This window comes from Canis aureus, chromosome 8 (assembly GCF_053574225.1).
Source record: "Canis aureus isolate CA01 chromosome 8, VMU_Caureus_v.1.0, whole genome shotgun sequence".
NCBI lineage: Eukaryota > Metazoa > Chordata > Mammalia > Carnivora > Canidae > Canis > Canis aureus.
The window spans coordinates 71,237,671-71,258,163 of record NC_135618.1 but is presented as its reverse complement, the minus strand read 5'-3'; the positions used below and the strand labels follow the sequence as shown (position 1 = coordinate 71,258,163).

Below are 20,493 nucleotides of genomic sequence, written 5' to 3'. Positions count from 1 at the left end.
AGGCTCTGATGGAGCTGGGCAGGCAGGGTGTTGTGACATCTGTCCCTTCTCCCCCTGCTTATCCCAGAGTTGTCTCCAGGATCCTCCATCCTGCTCCAGGGCAGATGGCAAAGTGAGTTCAGGAGATTATGGGTCATGGACAGTCACTCCCTCCTCAGAGACCCCCTCCATGGGAAGAGTGTGCCTCCACCCCATTCAGGTTGGCCTTGGCCGTGGCTTGCTTTGGCCAATGGGATATATGCAGATATGAGGTGAGCAGAGCTTTAACAAGTGCTTGTGTGACCAGGCTGCCCCTGGACTTCTGACTCGGCCACCACCTGGCCACATAGAGTGAGAGATGTGTGGTCCCATCCTGGACCCAACCTGGAGCCGAGTCCAGCTGCCCAGCACAATGAGTAGGAAATAAATGCTTGTGGCTTCAAGCTTCTGGGTTGTTGCGTGGCTCGTCAGGCAGCATTGTTGTGGCAAGAACTGACTGGCACTTAAGTGGCCCCTGGGGGCCCCTGGTAGCTCATGGTGTCCGCAGCGGAACCAATCCCACCCTTGCTCGGCTGGGTTTGGGCATCTACTCCCCTGAATCGGATGCTGCCCTGAGTGACCACCTCCCAGCAGCAGAGGAACTGGGAGCCCCAGGAACACACTGAGAAGCAGCCCTGCCTCCCTCTGGGCAGAGCAGAGGTGAGATCCTCTGCTTGGGGCTGTCCCTGTGTCCCCGTGACCAGGGATTCTCAGAGGAAGAGGATGATGTCAGATGCGGGCTGCCTGCCCCGAATATATCCCTGTGCATCCACCCAGCCTGAACTGCACACACAGCAATCCAGAAAGTATGCATCTCTGCACCTATTTTCAAAAGACAGACTTGAGGATCAGAGAAATTGAGGGACTTGCCCAAGACCATGTAGCCGGCACATGGAACAGCCCAGCCAGCACTCTGGAGGCTGGATCTTTCTGGGCCTGGGGCCCTGTTTGCCCTCCTGCGGCTGAGGGCAGGGGGCAGGGCAGGAGTCAGTCCAGGCCCAGAGAGGCCCCTCAGGGCAGGTCTGTGGGCACCCTCTCTGTCCTGCCTGTGACTTTCCAGGAGGAGGCTCTAGTCAGAAGGGTACCTCTTGGAGGAGGGGAAGAGTTTTTCTTAGTCCTGCCTCCCTCTTGCCTGAGCCCCTCTCTCCTTCCTGTTACCTGGACTGACCCTTGAAGGCAGTGTGAACCCTGAATTCAAAACCTTTCTCTTCTTGTGCTCATCAAAGCCAGCTTCCAGACAACTGTCCCTCCTAAAAGCCTTTGGTAAACCCACTGAGACTGAGGCCCTGATGACTGAGAGCTGAGCCACCACGTGGGGGAGGGAGGATGCCCCAAGAAGGCCACATGTGGACACGACCCAGTGAGGCAGGCAGGAGAGAGGCCACACAGGACCGGGCCTGAGCCTCCTCTCCAAGTGAACAAGAGTGTGGGGCCAGGTGTATTTATAACACAGCCCTGAAGGGGAGCAGGCCTCACATAAATCACGCTATTTCCTTGGCAGGAATAAAAATAGCCACATGGCATCCTGCACACGCTTGTGCATGGAACAGAGCTGGCCCGGCTAACTCCCCCGCCCCCAGGCCCCACCTTCTGGTCATGCCTCATTTGACCATCAGGACAAAGTTTCCACCTCCTCCTCCCCACTGGGCACCAGGCTCACTGCCTGCCCCTCATCTCCGCAGGAGCCGGGGCGGGGGGGGGGGGGGGGTGCTTCCCAGACAGAGCTGCTGGGTGGGTCCCTTGCAGCTCTGTCCACCAAGCCAAGACTGCTGACTTTCGGGCTGGCTCAGGCCCGTGGCAGAGGGGACAGTACGAATCCTTGGCCAACTCAAGTTGGGGAAAGAGTCAGAGCTGGGTTGTGGGTGAGGAACAAGGGTTGGGGCTGGGGGTGTAGTGCTTAAGCAGAAAATCCCAAGTCAGTATCCTGCTACACCGTGAGGGCCTCTCCTGGAATGGAGAAGCAGGGAAGAAGTTAGGGTGACCCAGAACCAGGTTCGGTGCTAGGGTGAGACTCCTGTATCCCAAAGGGCAGTCTGAGGCCTGCATCAGAGTAATTTGGGGAGCTCCTCACAATGGAGATGCCAGATCCTGGACTCTCAGGGGTGCAGCCAAAAATGCGTTTTAAGCAAGTTCCCCACAGTCTCTGCCGCAGCCCAAGCCTCCTCTGATGCACCACCCAGTACAGGGCTGGAGCTCATCGGGTGGAAGGGAGGGCAGGGCGAAGGCTCTCTGCTCACCGCCCTCCCCTTCCATCTCCCCGGGCAAGCCAGGATGCCAGATGTCTCTGGGTTAGCAGCAGCAGGAAAGAGTGACCAGCTGGAAAAGTGACCTATTTGAGGCAAGATCACTCCCTACCAGTGTCGCAGCCTCTCCCTGGGAAATCCACTCCTGGCTAGGGGTGGGGAGAGGCAGCTCTCTGGGGGCAGAGGCCCCGGGGTCAGGTCTGGGAGGAGCCAAAAGGGCTAAGGGCCTGCCTGAACTCACAGTCACATCCATCAATCTGCACGATGAACTCCCCCAGAAAACAGAATCCCTGGAGCTGGGACTTGAACCTGGATCTCTGGCCACAGCCCACAGTCTAGGTCATGGTGGAAAACCCCAGATCCTTCCTTGTATCCAAGCTCAGTATTAATGCAGAGCTGCCTACCCGCAGCATCTGTGTCTCGTGATGTCCAGGATGTGAGCGTCAGGCAGGGTGCCCTCCCTTCAATCCTCGCTGGACACCGCCTCCCTGGAGCAGCCTCCACCCTGCAGAACCTCACCCTGCCCCAGGTTCTTGCTTTGCCAGAGGCTCGCAGGCACTTAATTCATCTAATTAGACTAGGGCAGTGGTTCTGGCCACACCACACCCTACCAGACCTCAGAGGAGTTACTCTTCTCAGAACCTCCTTTGTACAAGCAGTACTCAATGAGCACATATTCAACAGTCTTTGCTTAGCAGCTTCAAACTGGGAATTTGCTCATGCATTCTACAGATGTTTATTGGGTAACTCCTATAGGTAAGGCAGCCATCCAGGGCTGGGGTGACAGCCGCAGGTAAGACAGCACGGGGGCCTGTCTGCTTACTACTTACATTCCAGGGATTCTTATAGGACTGCAGTCGCAGGGTTGACAGCAGAGACTCTAGAACCATCTGGGTTCAAATCTTGGCTCTCTCAACTAGCTGTGTGACTTTAGACAAACACCTAACCTCTCTGTGCTTCAGTTCCCTGAACTGTCAAGTGAGGGTAGTAGTAGTACTGGCTTTGCTGTTGGGAGGATTAAAGGAGTTAGTGGTACAGAACCAGTATTGGGAGGATTATGATATAATATTAGGCATCAAAGTACAGAGTGACATCATTTGTTCTAAGGCAGCCCCACTTTTCTTTCCCTTTTAGGAGTTCAAAGGGACCTGCTCTTGCCTTTTCCTCTTGGACCACAGCCTCCTGAGTAATGGTGAACCTCCTGATGCCTTGTGCAGCTGGAAGAAGGGCATAGAAGTACAGCAGAAACCAGGTATACTCGCTTCTCCCTGACTTAGCTTAGTTTTTGTCTTTCTTTTTTCTACAGTCTGTTCACAAGGAAGACATCTCAGCACCATTCCATTAGCACCACCTTGGATCTTGTACTTGGTTCATCAAAAAGGAGAACACTGAGCTCAGTCCTGATGGGAATAGAGGAGGACCACAGTCACAAAGCCCAAGCACCTTTGTGCATGGAGAGGAACAGGGCTGCCTTCAGCTCTGTAGGGGTGAGCATGCTGACCGAAGAAAGTAGGTAAGGTTATGCTATCTAGTTAACAATCCTGCCTGGATAAGTGTCTTCCCTAGCAATTGGTGTGAGCTATGAATGGATCAAGAAGGAATAAAAAGAGACAGTTGAAAATCCTGGGAAATCTGGTCATCTGGGTTATTTCAGTAAAAGACCAAAGAGTATTAAAGTTTAAACACCTGAGAATACCTTTATATTAAGAAAACCTTGGGACAAATTAATAATAGTACTAAGGCTGCCTGTGAGCCAGAAACTATTCTAAATGACTTACAGATGTTAAGATGCAATAATCCCTACAACCCTCTAATGAGGTCAGTACTACTGTACTATTATTTATCCCCACATTTCAGAAAGGATGGCTGGAGCGGTGGTTCTCAAAGTGTGAGTACTGGATCACCTATATATGGGAACTTACTAGAAATGTGAATTCTCTGGCACTAACCCAGATCTGCTACATCAGAAACTCCACAGGTAAGGTACTCTGTTTTTCAGTAAGCCTTCTGGGTGATTCCAATGCATGCTTAAGCTTGAGAACCATGAAGCTAGAGTTTGCTGCGGTAACAAAACTCCCTACTTTCAGTGGCTTAAAACAGCAATGGACATTTCTCCCTCACATTGCTTGTCCACTGGGGGTGGGAAGCGGACTTTGTTCATCACAGCTCTCAGGCACCCTTTGGAAGTAGTCCTAAAGTCATATAAAAAATGAAGAAACAGGGATCCCTGGGTGGCGCAGCGGTTTAGCGCCTGCCTTTGGCCCAGGGCGTGATCCTGGAGACCCGGGATCGAATCCCACATCGGGCTCCCGGTGCATGGAGCCTGCATCTCCCTCTGCCTGTGTCTCTGCCTCTCTCTCTCTCTCTCTCTGTGACTATCATAAAAAAAAAATTAAATAAAATTAAGAAACATTTATTTAAGAAAATCTACTAAAAGTTGGTGAGAACAGTGAGAGTCTGTGGTATTTGAACCAAGACTCCCATCCCCCACCTTCAGCTCATCAAGATGGTAATTCCACTCCAGACTGGTACAGCCCAGAACACCAAAGTCCCCTTCCTGCTAGCTCCCAGTCAGAGGGCTATCTTCCCAGATGGGGCAGGACACCACTATTTCTCAGCCCACCTCCATCTATCTGCTGCTGAGCCATTGCTCTGGGCTCCCTTCTGCCTAGCCCCCATTCTGCCATGAGCATGATACCACTGAGAATTCTAGGTCCCAATCCCCTTCCCTTGGCTTGTAAGGTAGAGGTTCCATCATGAGAAAGGAAAACCAAGAAGACCTGAGGCTATCACTCTTCCCCTCTAATGAGCACTCAGCTCCTAAAGCAGAGCTGTCTATCAGAGAGAAGCAAACCCTGTCCCTATCCCCAGCTCCAGAGACATGGGCCAGAATTTTTACCTAGAGGAAGAGGCAGACTGTAGAACAGAGGGCTGCCAATCTCTCCCCAAAGGAACTGACTTCATTTACAACAGGCTTGAACTTCTTCAAGCCTAGAAGTGCTCTCAAAAACACTGGAGACTGTGATAAGATGTAGTTGAAAGGAAATTAGTAGATTCATTAGAGATACAGGTTAAACTGTAGGCTGGCTAGTTTGTCAGAATCAGGGAAAGAGACACTTGGAAAGATCCCGTCTGAGGTCAGAACAAGTCTCAAACATTGACCTCAGGAACTATTCCCTCAATGAGCCCAAATTTGATTGGGTCAGTCTGGCAACAATTTATGCCATAGCACATTGTTGAAAAGAATAATTAGCCAGCAATTAGTGGGGCTTAATAGATGGGTGCAATCAGGGAAAGAGACAAAGAGAGCCCTGCCAAAACCAGTCATTCCTGGGTATCTGTGGGCATACCCATGTTTGCACCCCCTTAGGAGCAACATCAGAGGCTACAAACTGAGAAGGAGAAAGGAAGGAACAAATAATCCATTGAAGCGCAATACAAATAGGCAAATAGTAATAACAAGCCCCAGGGGTAAGGGGGACCATACTGAGTTCCTAAATATGAGTCCCATATTATCTAAAATCTAATGTCTATAATTTACAATTATCCAGGCTACGACAAAAAATATGAGTCATTCAAAGAAACAGGAAAGCATGACTCATATATCAGGAAAAAATTCAGGTAACAGAAACTGCCTATGAGAGTGACCAGGTATTGGATCTAATAGATGAAACCCTCAACGTAGTCATTTTCAATATATTCAAAAAACCAAAGGAAACCATGATAAAAGAAGTAAAAGGAGATATTATGAAAAAATTGCATCAAGTAGAGTATATCAATAAAAAGAAATTATACAAGAAATCAAATGGAAATTCTGGAGTGAAAAAGTACAATTATTAACATGAAAAATTCACTCAAGAGACAGACCAGTAGACTTGAACTGGTAGAAGAAAGAATCAATAAGCTCAAAGATAGACTGATAGAGAGTAGGCTATTTGAAGAACAAAGATTTTATTTTATTTTATTTTATTTTTAATTTTTGTTTATTTATGATAGTCACAGAGAGAGAGAGAGGCAGAGACACAGGCAGAGGGAGAAGCAGGCTCCATGCACCAGGAGCCTGACGTGGGATTCGATCCCGGGTCTCCAGGATCGCGCCCTGGGCCAAAGGCAGGCGCCAAACCACTGCGCCACCCAGGGATCCTGAAGAACAAAGATTTTAAAAGGATGAAGAAAAAGGAACAGATGTTCAGAGAAATGTGGGACATCATTAAACACAGCAACGTATGTATAATGGGAGCACCAGAAAAAAAAAGAGAGAAATGAGTAGAAAAAATATTCCAAGAAATAATGGCTGAGAACTTCCTAAATTGACTTAAAAAACACTAATCTACACATCCAGGAGTCTCAACAAACCCCAAACAGTATTAAACACAAGCAGAACCATACACTGATACATCATGGTATAAATGCTGAATGCCAAAGACAAGGGAAAATCTTGAAAACAGTAAGATGAGAACAGCTTGTCACTTACAAGGGAACATCAAATAGAGTAATACCTGACTTTTCATCAGAAATGATGGGGCCAGAAGGTGCTGGGGTAACATATTCAAAATTCTCAAAGAAAAAAAAAACCTGGGATCCCCGGGTGGCGCAGCGGTTTGGCGCCTGCCTTTGGCCCAGGGCGTGATCCTGGAGACCCAGGATCGAGTCCCACATCGGGCTCCCGGTGCATGGAGCCTGCTTCTCCCTCTGCCTGTGTCTCTGCCTCTCTCTCTCTCTCTCTCTGTGACTATCATAAATAAATAAAAATTAAAAAAAAAAGAAAAAGAAAAAGAAAAAAAAACCTGTCAACCAAGAAGTTTATATTTAGCAAAGCTATCTTTCAAAAATCAAGACAAAAATGAAGACTTTCCCAAATACACAAAAACAGGTAATTTGTTGCTAGCAGACCTTCCTTATCAGCAGTACTAAAAGAAGTCCTTCAGGCTGAGAGCAAGTGATCCCAAAATAAGTGACAGAATTTGAAGAAGAGGAAGAAGAAGAAGAAGAAGAAGAAGAAGAAGAAGAAGAAGAAGAAGAAGAAGAAGAAGAATCAGCAGAAGGAGGAGGAGGAGGAGAGAATAGCAGTAGGTAATTATGTAATTATAAAAGGCAGTATAAATGCACATTTCTTTTTATTTCCTCTTTAAAAGCAATAGCATAAAACAATATGCATATAATATACTGTTGGGCCTATAACATATAGACATGTAATTGGGCTCTTTGGTTTTGTTTTGTTTTGGTCAATAACAGCACAAAAGAGATGAGTGAAAGCAACTACTACTCTTGATGGTAAAATGAATCCACAGGAACAAATGAAGAGATCCAGACTAATATTAAGTCATAGGTTGGAAGACTTGTTATTAAATTAACCTAAAGATTCAAGCAACTCCTGTAAAAATTTCAATTGCCTTCCCCTTCACCCCGGAAATGATCAAGCTGATCCTAAAATTCTGTGGAAGTACAAAGGACTCAGAATAGTCAAAACAATCTTCAAAAAAAAAAAAAAAGTTGGAGAACCCAAACTTCCTGTCTATAAAATTTACTACAAAGCAAAATAATCAAGACAGTGTAGTACTAGCATAAGGATTGACATATGTATTAGTAAAATAGAATTGAGAGTCCATTAAAAAAAAAAAAACCATGTGTGAATGGTCAGTGATTTTTCACAATGGTGCCAAGACTATCCAAAAGGGAAAAAAAAAAAAAAAAAAGAAAGAAAGACTATCCAAAAGGGAGAGAATAGTCTCTTCAACAAATTGTGCTAGGACAGCTGGAAAGTAACATGCAAAAAACTAAAATTGGGTCTTGATCTCACAATGCATAAAAAAATCAACCCCAAATGGATCAAAGGTATGAGAGCTAAAACTATACACCTCTTAGAAGAAAACATAGGGATACATCTTCATGACCTTGATTAGGCAAACATTTCTCAAATATGTCACCAAAAACACAAGCAACAAAATAAGAATATAGAAAATTGGACTCTATCAAAATTTTCAAGATTTTGTGCTTCAGAAATCATTATCAAGAAAGTGAAAAGAAACTAACAGAATGGAAGAAAATTTTGCAAATCATATATCTGGAAAGAGAGTTTTACCTAGACTAGAGAAAGAACAATTAAAATTCAACAATAAAAAACAACACAATTTACAAATGACCAAAGGATCTGAATAAATATTTCTCTAAAGAAAATATACGAACGAGGAGGTGACTGAGTTGATTAAGTGTCTGACTCTTAATTTTGGCTCAGGTCATGACCCCTGTGTGAATGGTCGTAAGACTGAGCACCAGGTCAGGCTCCTTACTGAGCATGGAATTTGCTTAAGATTCTCTCTCTCCCTCTGTCCTCTCTTCCCCGCCCCCGTTTGCGGGTTCTCTCTCTCTCTCTCTCTCTCTCAAAAAAAAAAAAAATATATGAATGACCAAAAGCACATGAAAAGATGCTCAATATCATCAGGCATTAGGGAAATGCAAATCAAATCTACAAGACACCGCTTCATACCCTGAGCATGACTATAATCAAAGAGTCAGATAATAACAGGTGTTGAAGATGTGGAGAAATCAGAACCTTCATGCACAGGTGGTGGGACTATAAAACTATACAACGGTTTTGAGAAAATGACCTAGCAATTCTTTAAACAGTTGAACATTCAGTTACCGTATGATTTGGCAATTCCACTCCTAGTTATATACCCAAGACAAATGAAAACATACATCCACAGAACTACTGTGTTTATGAATGTTGATAGCATTATTCATAGTATCCAAAAGATGGAAACAAACCAAATGTTCATCAACTAATGACCGGATAAAAAAAGTTTGGTAGTTCCAAAAAAAAAAAAAAAAAAAGTTTGGTAGTTTCATACCATGAAATATTATCCAACGATAAAAAGGCAACAAATACTCATACATGTTACAACACGGATGAACACTGAAAACATTTTGCTGAATACAAGAGTCCAGTTACAGAAGACCACTTATTGTATGATTTATATGAAATGTCCATTTATAAACAAATCTATAGGAAACACAAAGTAGATTAGTTTTGGCTTAAGTCTGGGAGACACGGGGAGGGTAATAGCTAAAGGTTACTTTGCTATTTTAAAGGTTGTAATTTTTTTGGAGGTGTTGAAATGTTCTAAAGTTGACTGTGGTGATGATTGTACATAATTGTTAATATACTAAAAACTATTGAATTGTACACTTTAAATGTTTTGTGGGGTGTCTGGGTGGCTCAGTCGGTTAAGCATCTGTTTTTGGCTCAGGTTGTGATCTCTGACTTCTTGGATCAAGCACCCTGCACCCTGTTGGGCTCCCTGCTCAGTGGGGAGTCTACTTCTCCCTCTCCCTCTGCCTCTTTCCCCAACTCGTTCTCTCGCTCTCTCTCAAATAAATAAAAATAAATTGTATACTTTGTGAATTCTATCTGAACAGAGCTATTTTATGATGCAATTCTTACTAAGATTTTTAAAAGTTTTTTTGTATGCGATTATTCTCAGTATGCAGAGAAACCATGTGACTCCCCTTTGTCTTGGAACAGTGTCATATTTACTTCCTTGTCTTACTGCATTGGTCAGGAATTTCAGGACAATCCTGATTAGAGACTGTGGGAGTGGATGTCTTTGTATCATTCTTCATTGAAATGGAATTCCTGATTTTAAGGTGGTTTTTCTAATATTCTACTCTTAAGCATCTATTCATGTGCTTATTGACCATTCATATATCATTTTTAAAAGATTTTATTTATTTATTCACGAAAGAGACAGAGAGAGAGAGAGGCATGGAGCCCGACGTGGGACTCGATCCCGGGTCTCCAGGATCAGGCCATGGGCTGAAGGCGGCGTTAAACCACTGAGCCACAAGGCTGCCCTATCATTTTTTTTTTTTTTTGAGAGAGAGAGAGTGCAAACGGGGGGGGGGGGGGAGGACAGAGGGAGAGAGAGAGAATCTTAAGCAAGTTCTGTGCTCAGATGGAAGTGGTATTTTATAAGTTTTTTTTTATAGTGTCAAATTCATTTACTTTTTTAAACAATAGCAATAATTTATTAAATTTAGTCATAAATTTTGTTTTTGTGATCACAAATGTGTAAGCATTTGGTTTAAAATTCATTTGAGTGTGCATGTTTTTCTTCTGTAAACAGCTAAAAATGTTTTTTAAAAATAAATGTGTCAAGCCTTCAGAAAAAAAATTCAGAAATTATATAACCAACAGCTAATACAATCCAGCTTTGTCAAATCTGCACATTTTGCATTATTTGCTTCAAATTTTAAGAAATAAAATAGCACAAAACCAGTTGAAGTTCCCTACATACCTCTCCCCTGACCTATTTCCCCCATCTCTCTGAATTTAGTGTTTATCACTCTCAATAATGTTTTTAAAAATAGCATCTATTGAGAGTTGGAATAAATAATCTTAAGATTTGTATGGAATCAGAAAATACCCCAAATATCCAGGGGAATATTAAAAAAGAAAACCAGAGCTGGGGGCATCACAATGCCAGATTTCAGGTTGTACTACAAAGCTGTGGTCATCAAGACAGTGTGGTACTGGCACAAAAACAGACACATAGATCAATGGAACAGAATAGAGAACCCAGAAATGGGCCCTCAACTCTATGGTCAATAATATTCGACAAAGCAGGAAAGCCTATCCACTGGAAAAAGGACAGTCTCTTCAATAAATGGTGCCACGTGCAGAAGAATGAAACTAGACCATTCTCTTATACCAGACACAAAGATAAACTCAAAATGGATGAAAGATCTAAATGTGAGACAAGATTCCATCAAAATCCTAGAGGAGAAGACAGACAACACCCTTTTTGAACTTGGCCACAGCAACTTCTTGCAAGATACATCTATGAAGGCAAGGGAAACAAAAGCGAAAATGAATTATTGGGACTTAATTGAGATAAAAAGCTTCTGCACAGCAAAGGAAACAGTCAACAAAACTAAAAGACAACCTACAGAATGGGAGGAGATATTGGCAAATGACAGATAAATGGCTAGTATCGCAGATCTATAAAGAACTTATTAAACTCCACAGCAAAGAAGCAAACAATCCAATCATGAAATGGGCAAAAGACATGAACAGAAATTTCACAGAGGAAGACCTAGACATGGCCAACAAGAACATGAGATGTTCCGCATCACTTGCCATCAGGGAAATACAAATCAAAACCACAATGAGATCCCACCTCACACCAGTGAGAATGGGGAACATTAACAAGGCAGGAAACCACAAATGTTGGAGAACATGCGGAGAAAGGGGAACCCTCTTACACTGTTGGTGGGAATGTGAACTGGTGCAGCCACTCTGGAAAACTGTGTGGAGGTTCCTCAAAGAGTTAAAAATAGTTACCCTACGACCCAGCAATTGCCCTGTTGGGGATTTACCCCAAATATACAGATGCAGTGAAATGCTGGGACACCTGCACCCCAATGTTTATAGCAGTGATGTCCACAATAGCCAAACCGTGGAAGGAGCCTCGGTGTCCATCGAGAGATGAATGGATAAAGAAGATGTGGTTTATGTATACAATGGAATATTACTTAGCTGTTAGAAAGGATGAATACCCACCATTTGCTTCAATGTGGATGAAACTGGAGGGTATTATGCTGAGTGAAGTAAGTCAATTAGAGAAGGACAAACATTATATGGTCTCACTCATTTGAGGAATATAAAAATAGTGAAAGAGAATAAAGGGGAAAGGAGAGAAAAATCAGTGAGAAATATCAGTGAAGGTGACAGAGCATGAGAGACTCCTAACTCTGGGAAGCAAACAAGGGGTAGTGGAAGGGGAGGTGGGTGGGGGGTAGGGGTGACTGGGTAATGGGCACTGAGGGGGGCACTTGATGGGATGAGCACTGGGTGTTATGCTATATGTTGGCAAATCGAACTCCAATAAAAAATTAAAGACAAAACAAAACAACAAAAATAACATCTATTTAAAACCATATATGTATATATATATATAAAATCACTCACTACACAATATAGTGTTTTTTGTGCTTTTAAACTATGTAAATACTGTCATTTTGAGTATGTTATTCTTAATGATTTCTTTTCACAGTTTTCCCTAAAAGAAAAGAATAATAATGAACCCCCATGTATTCAGATACCAACTTCAGTAATCACCAGTTATGGCTACATGTGCTTCATTAAAATACCTACTCACTTCCTCTCACTCCTCTGACTTATTTTAAAGCAAAACAGACACCATAAAATTTCATCTATAAAAGTTGCAGTATATATTTTCAAAAGATAAAGACATTTCCTCTTTTTAAAAAAGATTTTATTATTTTTCATGAGAGACACAGAGAGAGGCAGAGACACAGGCAGAGGGAGAATCAGGCTCCCTGAAGGGAGCCTAATGTAAGACTTGATCCCAGGACCCCAGGACCACGACCCGAGTCAAAGGCAGACACTCAACCACTGAGCCAACCAAGTGCCCCAAGATAGAGACATTCCCTAAAAAAATCAACAAGGTGTTTTGGGTCTATCCATGTGGTACATGTAGCTCTCGTTCTGTTATTTTAACTATTAACACAAAATCTGATTACATGAGGAAACTAATTTGATTTGTTTGAACATTGGCTTACTGATGGATGCTTTGACTGATCCCTCATTTTCACCCAAAGCAATGATGTCATTCTTGTATGTGTCTTCTTATGCCCATGTGCAAGAGTTTGGGTACTTACCAAACTCTTGGTTGGTTGGGAGACAGGCGAGGAAACCATGTGACTCCCTGTTATCTTGGAACAGTGTCATATTTTCTTCCTTGTCTTACTGCACTGGCCAGGAATTTCAGGACAATCCTGAGTAGAGACTATGGGAGTGGATGTCTTTGTATCATTCTTTATTGAAATGGAATTCCTGATTTTAAGGTGGTGTTTCTAATATTCCACTCTTAAGTATAACAGTTGATTTAGGTAGGCTTTTGGTAGACACCCTTTATCAGTTTTGTCCATTTAGGATTAATTTCAGCTGTGACAGAAAATTCCCAAATAACAGGGACTTAAACAAAATGAACATTTATTTCTCTTCGATAGAAAAGTTCAGATGTAGGCAACCAGAGGCTGGAATGATATCTCTTTTCCAAGAAAGTCCTCAGAACTCAAGCTTCTTGCAGCTCACTGCCCCACTGTCTTTATGGTCCTCATGGTCCAAGGTGGTCTCTGAGTTCTACATAGGAGGGGAAAAAGGTATAAAACAGGCAAAGGGTGCACAGAAGCTATCTGTTAAGGAAGGCTCCCAGAAATTTGCCCTTATGCCCCATTGCAACAGAAGTCCACAGCAAGTCTGCAAGGGAAGCTGGGAAAGTTCATCCTTAGCTGGTGGTTTAATACTCTATCAGCCTTATAAAATGAGAGAATCTCTTTTTCTCTTCTTCAGCATATTTTGTTCATGATTTGTGTTTTATGTTCCTTCATTTCTGGAAGAACTCACCTAAAAAGCCACCTAAAGCTAGTGTTTTATTTTTGAAGATGTGAAACTAGTAGTTCAACGTATTTAATTATAGGTCTGTTTGGCCTTTCTGTTTCTTCAGGCATCAGTCTTACCTCCAAATTTTGGCTTTACGAATAATGTTGCTATGAATATTCATGCACATGTTTTTATGTGAACATATGTTTTCAGTTCTCTTGGTAATATATCCAGGGGTGGAACTGCTGTGTCATATGGTAACTCTATCTTTAACTGTTGCCACAGAGGCTGTACCATTTTATAGTCTCACCAGCCATATATGATGGTTCAATTTCTTTACATCCTTGCAAACATTTGTCATTTTCTTTTTTCCTTTAAAAAAAAAATCATAGCCATTCTAGTGGGTGTGAAGTGGTTTCTCATTGGGTTTTGATTTGCATTTTTCTAATGCCTAATGACAATGAGCATCTTTTCCTATGTTTATTGGACATTTGCATACTTTTTTTTTTGAGAAATGTCTATTTAGATCCTCTTTACCCATTTTTAAATTGGGTTGTTGGTCTTTTTGTTGTTGGGTTTTTAGAATTCTTTATATATTCTAGATACTAGTCCTTTATCACAGCTATGATTCACAAATATTTTCTCCTGTTATCTTTCACTCTCTTGGTGGCATCTTTTGAATATAAATTTTTTTTAAGTTTGACAAAGTCCAATTTATCTGTTTTTCTTCTGTTGCTCATGCCTTTGATGTCATTTCTAAGAAACCACTGCCAAATCCAAGATCATGAAGATTTACTAAATTTTCTTCTAAGAATTTTTACCACTTTCACTCTTAATATTTTGATACAATTTGGGTTAATTTTGACAGATTTTTGTTTGTTTAATCACTCTTGTATTTCTGGGATAAATCCCACTTGGTCATGGTATATAATCTTTGTATATACTTTGGGTTCAGTTTGCTAGGGTTTTGTTGAGTTTTTTTCCCATCTATTTTCATAAAGGCTATTAGTCTGTAGAGTATTTTTCTTGTAATGTTTTTGTCTGGCTTTGATGTCGGGGTACACTGGCCTCATAGAATGAATATGTGATGTTCAGTCTCATGGATTATTTAGAAGTGTGTTGTTTCATTTCCAAGGGTTCAAATATTTTTGTGTTATTTTGTTCTGATAGCTAGTTTAAGTTCTTTATAGTCATACTTTGTATGATTTCACTTCTTTTATATTTGTGAAGGTTAGTTTTAGGACCCTGAATATAGTCTGTCCTGGTGAATGTTCCATGGGCATTTGAAAAGAAGGTGTATTCTGATGGTGTTGGATGGAGTGTCTTATAAATGTCAGTTAGACCCAGTTGGCTGATGGTATTGTTCAGTTCTTCAGTTCTATTGTTCAGTTCTTTGTGATTTTCTGTCTACTAGTACTATTACTACATACCTGACAGAAAAATGCTATAGTCTCCAACTATAATTGTGCATTTATCTATTTCTTCTTTCATTTCTGCCAGCTTTTGCTCTATGTATTCCGAAGCTCTATTTTTAGGGGCACACATTTAAGATTGTTTCTTGGTAAATTGAACTTGTCCTTTGTAAATTTCTTTGCTCTAAAGTCTACTTAGTCTGATCTTAGTATAGCCACTCCAGCTTTCTTTTGAATGTTTTCTTAATGGTATATCTTTTTCTGTTCCTCCATTTTTAACCTATTTATATCATTACATTTGAATAAGCTTTTTGGAGGCATCATATACTTAGATCTTGTTTTATTTCTCTTTTATCCTTTTTGACAATATCTTTCTTTTAATTGGAGTGCTCATCTCCATTTAGTATTATTATTGTTATTATTGATCTGTGTGGATTTAGGTCTACTATTTTATTAATTTTCTGCTTTTCCCTTTTATGTTTCTCTATTTCTCCTTTCTTATTTTTTGGGTTATTTGCATGCTTTTTACTATGTTATCTGATGTGTTTCTGACTGTATCTCTTTGTATAGTTTTTTAGTGGTGGCTCTAGGGGGGCCCAATATACAAACTTAACTTTTCCAGTCTACTTAGAATCAATATTTTGCCACTTTGAGTGGGATGTAGAAACTTTAACTTTAATAAAGGTCCCTTTACTGTTTCCCTTTTTGTTGTGGTTATCGTATATACTACATTGACATATACTGAACATTCCACTGAACAATGTTATAACTTTTTGCTTTCAACTGTCAGAAATAATTTTTAAAACTTAGAAAAAGAATAGTCTGTTGTATTTCCCCAGACGTCTACCATTTCTTTTTTTTTTAATTTTTTAAAATTTATTTATGATAGTCACACAGAAAGAGAGAGAGAGAGAGGCAGAGACATAGGTAGAGGGAGAAGCAGGCTCCATGCACTGGGAGCCCGACGTGGGATTTGATCCCGGGTCTCCAGGATCGCACCCTGGGCCAAAGGCAGGCGCCAAACCGCTGCGCCACCCAGGGATCCCTACCATTTCTTTTTTAAAAAAATATTTTATTTATTTATTATTTGACAGAGAGAGAGCATAAGGAGTTGGAACAGCAGTCAGAGGGAGAAGGAGAATCAGACTCCCCACTGAGCAGAGAACCCTATGTGGGGCTCAATACCAGGACCTTGGGATCATGACCTGAGCTGAAGGATGCTGAATCGACTGAACCACCCAAGCACCCCCAGATGCCTATCATTTCTGTTGCTCTTCTGTCAAGCCTGAAGTTCCAGGTTTCCTTCTGGTATTATTTCCCTTCTACCTGAAAAATTTACATTAGTAATTCCTTGTGAGATATGCTGGGAATAAATTTGTTTAGTCTTCCTTTTTCTGAGCCTATATTCATTCCACCTTGATTCCTAAAGGGTATTCTCACCAGACACAGAATTAGGGACTGATAGTTCCTTTCTTCGCATCCCTTAAAAATGCTGTTCCACTTCCTTCTGGCTCCTATGGTTTCCCATGAGAAATTCACAGTCACCTGAATTGTTCTCCTCTACTGTATGTATATCCCCCAACTTCTTTCATGATTTTTTTTATCATTCATTTTCAACAGTTTAATGAGAATGTGTCTGGGTGTGAATTTCTTTAGGTTGATCCTGCTCATGGTTCACTGAGCTTATTGAATGTGTAGGTTTCTATCTTTTCCCAAATGTGGAAAGTTTCCAGCCATTATTTCTTCAAACATGGTCTGTTCACATTTTGTAGCTTTATTTTGTGGGAGATATGGGGTGGAGTATGTATTTCATCTCCATTAAAATTCTGGAAACTGAACCTTAAAGTCCCTGTCATGGTTACTTTTTTTTTTTTTTTTTTTTTTGAGAGAGAGAGAGAGAGAGAGAGAGAGTAAATACGTAGCACAGGGAGGGGCAGAGGGAGAGGTAGAGAGAAAATATTAAGCAGACTCTATATTCAGGGTGGAGCTCAACGCAGGGCTCTACCTCACATCCCCTAGATCATGACCCAAGCTGAAATCAAGAGTCTGACTCTTAACCGACTGAACAACTGGGATGCCCCATTTTTTTTGTTTTTTGTTTTTTGGTAAACTCTGTACTTCTCTGTGGAGAAATTATCTAGTTCACTAAATCTCTCTTCAACTATGGCTAATTTGTGGTTTAATCATCTACTGAAATTTTAACTTGAATGACTATATTATTCATGTTTAGAAGTTCTGTTTGATTTTTTTCACGTTGCCTATTCTTTTTTCATAGTGTCATTTTTTTCTCTCATGTTTTTCGTTCCTTCTGTAAAAGAAGGGAAATTTTTTTTTTACTGTAGGTGACTACTCCCGTCATAATTTTGAAAAATCATAAAAATTTTCATTTAGAAAATGTAAATTTATTTATTTATTTGAGAGAGGGAGTGAGAGAGGTGGGGTGGGGAGGAATGCAGGGAGAGGGAGAATCTCAAGCAGGCTCCACACTCAGCTCAGCTCATCATGGAGCCTGATGCAGGGCTTGATCCTATGACCCTGAGATCACGACCTAAGTCAAAGTCAAGAGTTGGACGCTTAATGGACTGAGTAACCCAGGTGCCCCTAAATGTATTTTTTTTATCGAAGTATAGCTGACTATTTCTTTTATCATTTTATTTTATATTTATTTAATTTTGTGTCTATTTAATCTCTACACCCAACGTGGAGCTCAAACTCACAACCTTGAGAAAGAATCACATACTCTTCAAATAGAGCCAGACAGGTGCCCCTCCTTCCTTTATCATTTTAATTTTTTTAAATTTTTTTATTTATGATAGTCACAGAGAGAGAAAGAGAGGCAGAGACATAGGCAGAGGGAGAAGCAGGCTCCATGCACCAGGATCCCGATGTGGGATTCGATCCCGGGTCTCCAGGATCGCGCCCTGGGCCAAAGGCAAGTGCCAAACCGCTGCACCACCAGGGATACCTATCATTTTATTCTATTTTATTTTTTAAAAAGATTTTATCTATTTATTAATGAGAGACACAGACAGAGAGGCAGAGACATAGGCAGAGGGAGAAGCAGGCTCCCCATGGGGAGCCGGATGCAGGACTCGATCCCAGGACCCCGGGATCACGACCTGAGCCAAAGGCAGATGCTCAACCGCTGAGCCACCCAGGTGTCCCCCTTTATCATTTTAAACATACTTATTTTATAGTCTCTATCAGATTTTTTGGGGGGTAATCTTGTTGTTTGTGCATCTCCAGACTTTTGTTCCTAGTTGACTCTTCTTCTTCTTCTTCTTCTCCTTCATTTTACTTCAGCAGGGCTTTTCCTGGAGGAATTCAGGGTAAAGGCCTCAGTGGAGGTCTGGTGCCTTTGGAGCAATTATTGAGTTTGTCTCTGAGTAGCAACAGATAGTACTAAGCCTGAGATCAACAGGTCTGTTAATCTCTCAGTTTTAGGTTTTACAGGGTAGAGCCCATTTGAATCTAGAACTTCTATGAGCACTGTCTCATTATAACAAACTCTCAGGAGATTTTTTTTTTTTTTCAGGAGAGATTTTTAAAAATTCTACCAGCCAGGGTGCCTGAGTGGCTCAGTTGGTTGACCCTCTGCCTTCGGCTCAGGTCATGATCTCAGGGTCCTGGGATCAGAGCCCCACAATGGGCTCCCTGCTCAGTGGGGAACCTGCTTCTCCGTCTCCTTTTGCCACTCCCCCTGCTTGTGGCTCTCTCTCTGTCAAATACATAAATAAATGAAACCTTAAAAAAAGTTCTACCAGCCAGGTGGAGAAAGCAAATTTCCTTCTTGTCCTTCTGTGCCTAAAGGTCTTCCCCCACCACCACCATCCCAGCACATTATTTCACTGAGGGTATAGCCTCAGACAGCTTCAGCTTCAGCTTCAGCTTGGGGGACTCTGCTTCGATGCTCTCCCTTGGGTTAGATCCAAGGCCTCACCTTCGCTGGATGACAGTTAGTCCCCCATTTCTGCTTGTGCCCTCACCACTTCTCCGGTTCCCCAGGGTGGGCAGCTGTAGCCAATTGCATTTCTAGTTTTAGATTTCCTTTTGTTTCTTAATTTCTTGGACTTAAAAGGATGTGGTTTGTTTCTTAACTGTTGGATTTAAAAAGATGCTGTTGGTGGGGTTTTGTGTTTGTTTTTGTTTGACTCTAACTTTCCTAGGTGCTTACAGCAGGATGGTTTTCAGGTTATATAATCCTCTCTGTTGCTCAAAACAGAAGTCCAAATCTAAATACAAATTCTTCTTCCTTCTTTTCTTCTTCTTCTTCTTTTCTTCTTCTTCTTCTTCTTCTTCTTCTTCTTCTTCTTCTTCTTCTTCTTCTTCTTTCTTCTTCTTCTTCTTCTTCTTCTTCTTCTTCTTCTTCTTCTTCTTCTTCTTCTTCTTTCTTCTCCTTCTCCTTCTTTTCTTCTTTCTTCTTCTTCTTCTTCTTCTTCTTCTTCTTCTTCTTCTTCTTCTTCTTCTTTCTTCTCCTTCTCCTTCTTTTCTTCTTTCTTCTTCTTCTTCTTCTTCTTCTTCTTCTTCTTCTTCTTCTTCTTCTTTCTTCTCCTTCTCCTTCTTTTCTTCTTTCTTCTTCTTCTTCTTCTTCTTCTTCTTCTTCTTCTTCTTCTTCTTCTTTCTTCTCCTCCTTCTTTTCTTCTTTCTTCTTCTTCTTCTTCTTCTTCTTCTTCTTCTTTTCTTCTTCTTCTTCTTCTTCTTCTTCTTTTCTTCTTCTTCTCCTTCTCCTCCTCCTCCTACTTCTTCCTTCTTCTTTCTTCTTTCTTCTTTCTTCTTCTTTCTTCTTCTTTCTCCTCCTCCTCCTCCTCCTCCTCCTCCTCCTCCTCCTCCTTCTTCTTCTTCTTCTTTCTGTTTCTCTTTCTCTTTCTTCTTCCTAGAATCAGAATCATAAATTTTCAGAGCCCTCAAAACAGGTAGAAGCTGGGCAGGACACAGCTTGGAAACCACTGCTGTAGAAGGAAGAACTCAGGCTTCCTGCCACCTGCTTCTGCATTTCCAGTCCTAGCACCCTCGTGCTCTGAGATGCCGCGTAAGTTACTTAGCTTCTCTGAGCCACCCTTTTCGAAAACTAAAGGACAGTTAGGATAATCATGCCTAAGTCTCAGGGCCTGGCATGACATTTGGAAAGCCCTGGCCCTGTTTTTGCTTGAGGTGGGAGTCTCTCAAAATGTCTTGGTATAATCTTGAAAAATTTCTCAGGTGAACGGTGGCTGGCTGGTGACAAGTTCCCAGGCACTGTTGTGAGCCCACCCAGCTGGCATCTAGAGGATATAGTCTCTGGACACAGAGATCCTGCCTCCTTCTCTGTTCATTGCTGGGAGGACAACCCCACTGACCCCACCTGATGGCAGACCCCCACTGCCCCACCTCTCTGCCCAGTCCCGGCGGGGACCCCGTGAGAAGGCCCCCGCTC

General features: G+C 41.9%; 1 long non-coding RNA gene across 1 annotated transcript; it reads left to right on the top strand.

Moving 5' to 3' along the window:
* Nucleotides 1-3,467: 3,467 nt before the first annotated feature.
* Nucleotides 3,468-16,913, top strand: LOC144319700 (uncharacterized). The gene is made up of 3 exons (XR_013385440.1): nt 3,468-3,774; nt 4,119-4,239; nt 16,175-16,913. It is a non-coding gene; the product is annotated as an uncharacterized LOC144319700 (long non-coding RNA).
* Nucleotides 16,914-20,493: the final 3,580 nt, after the last annotated feature.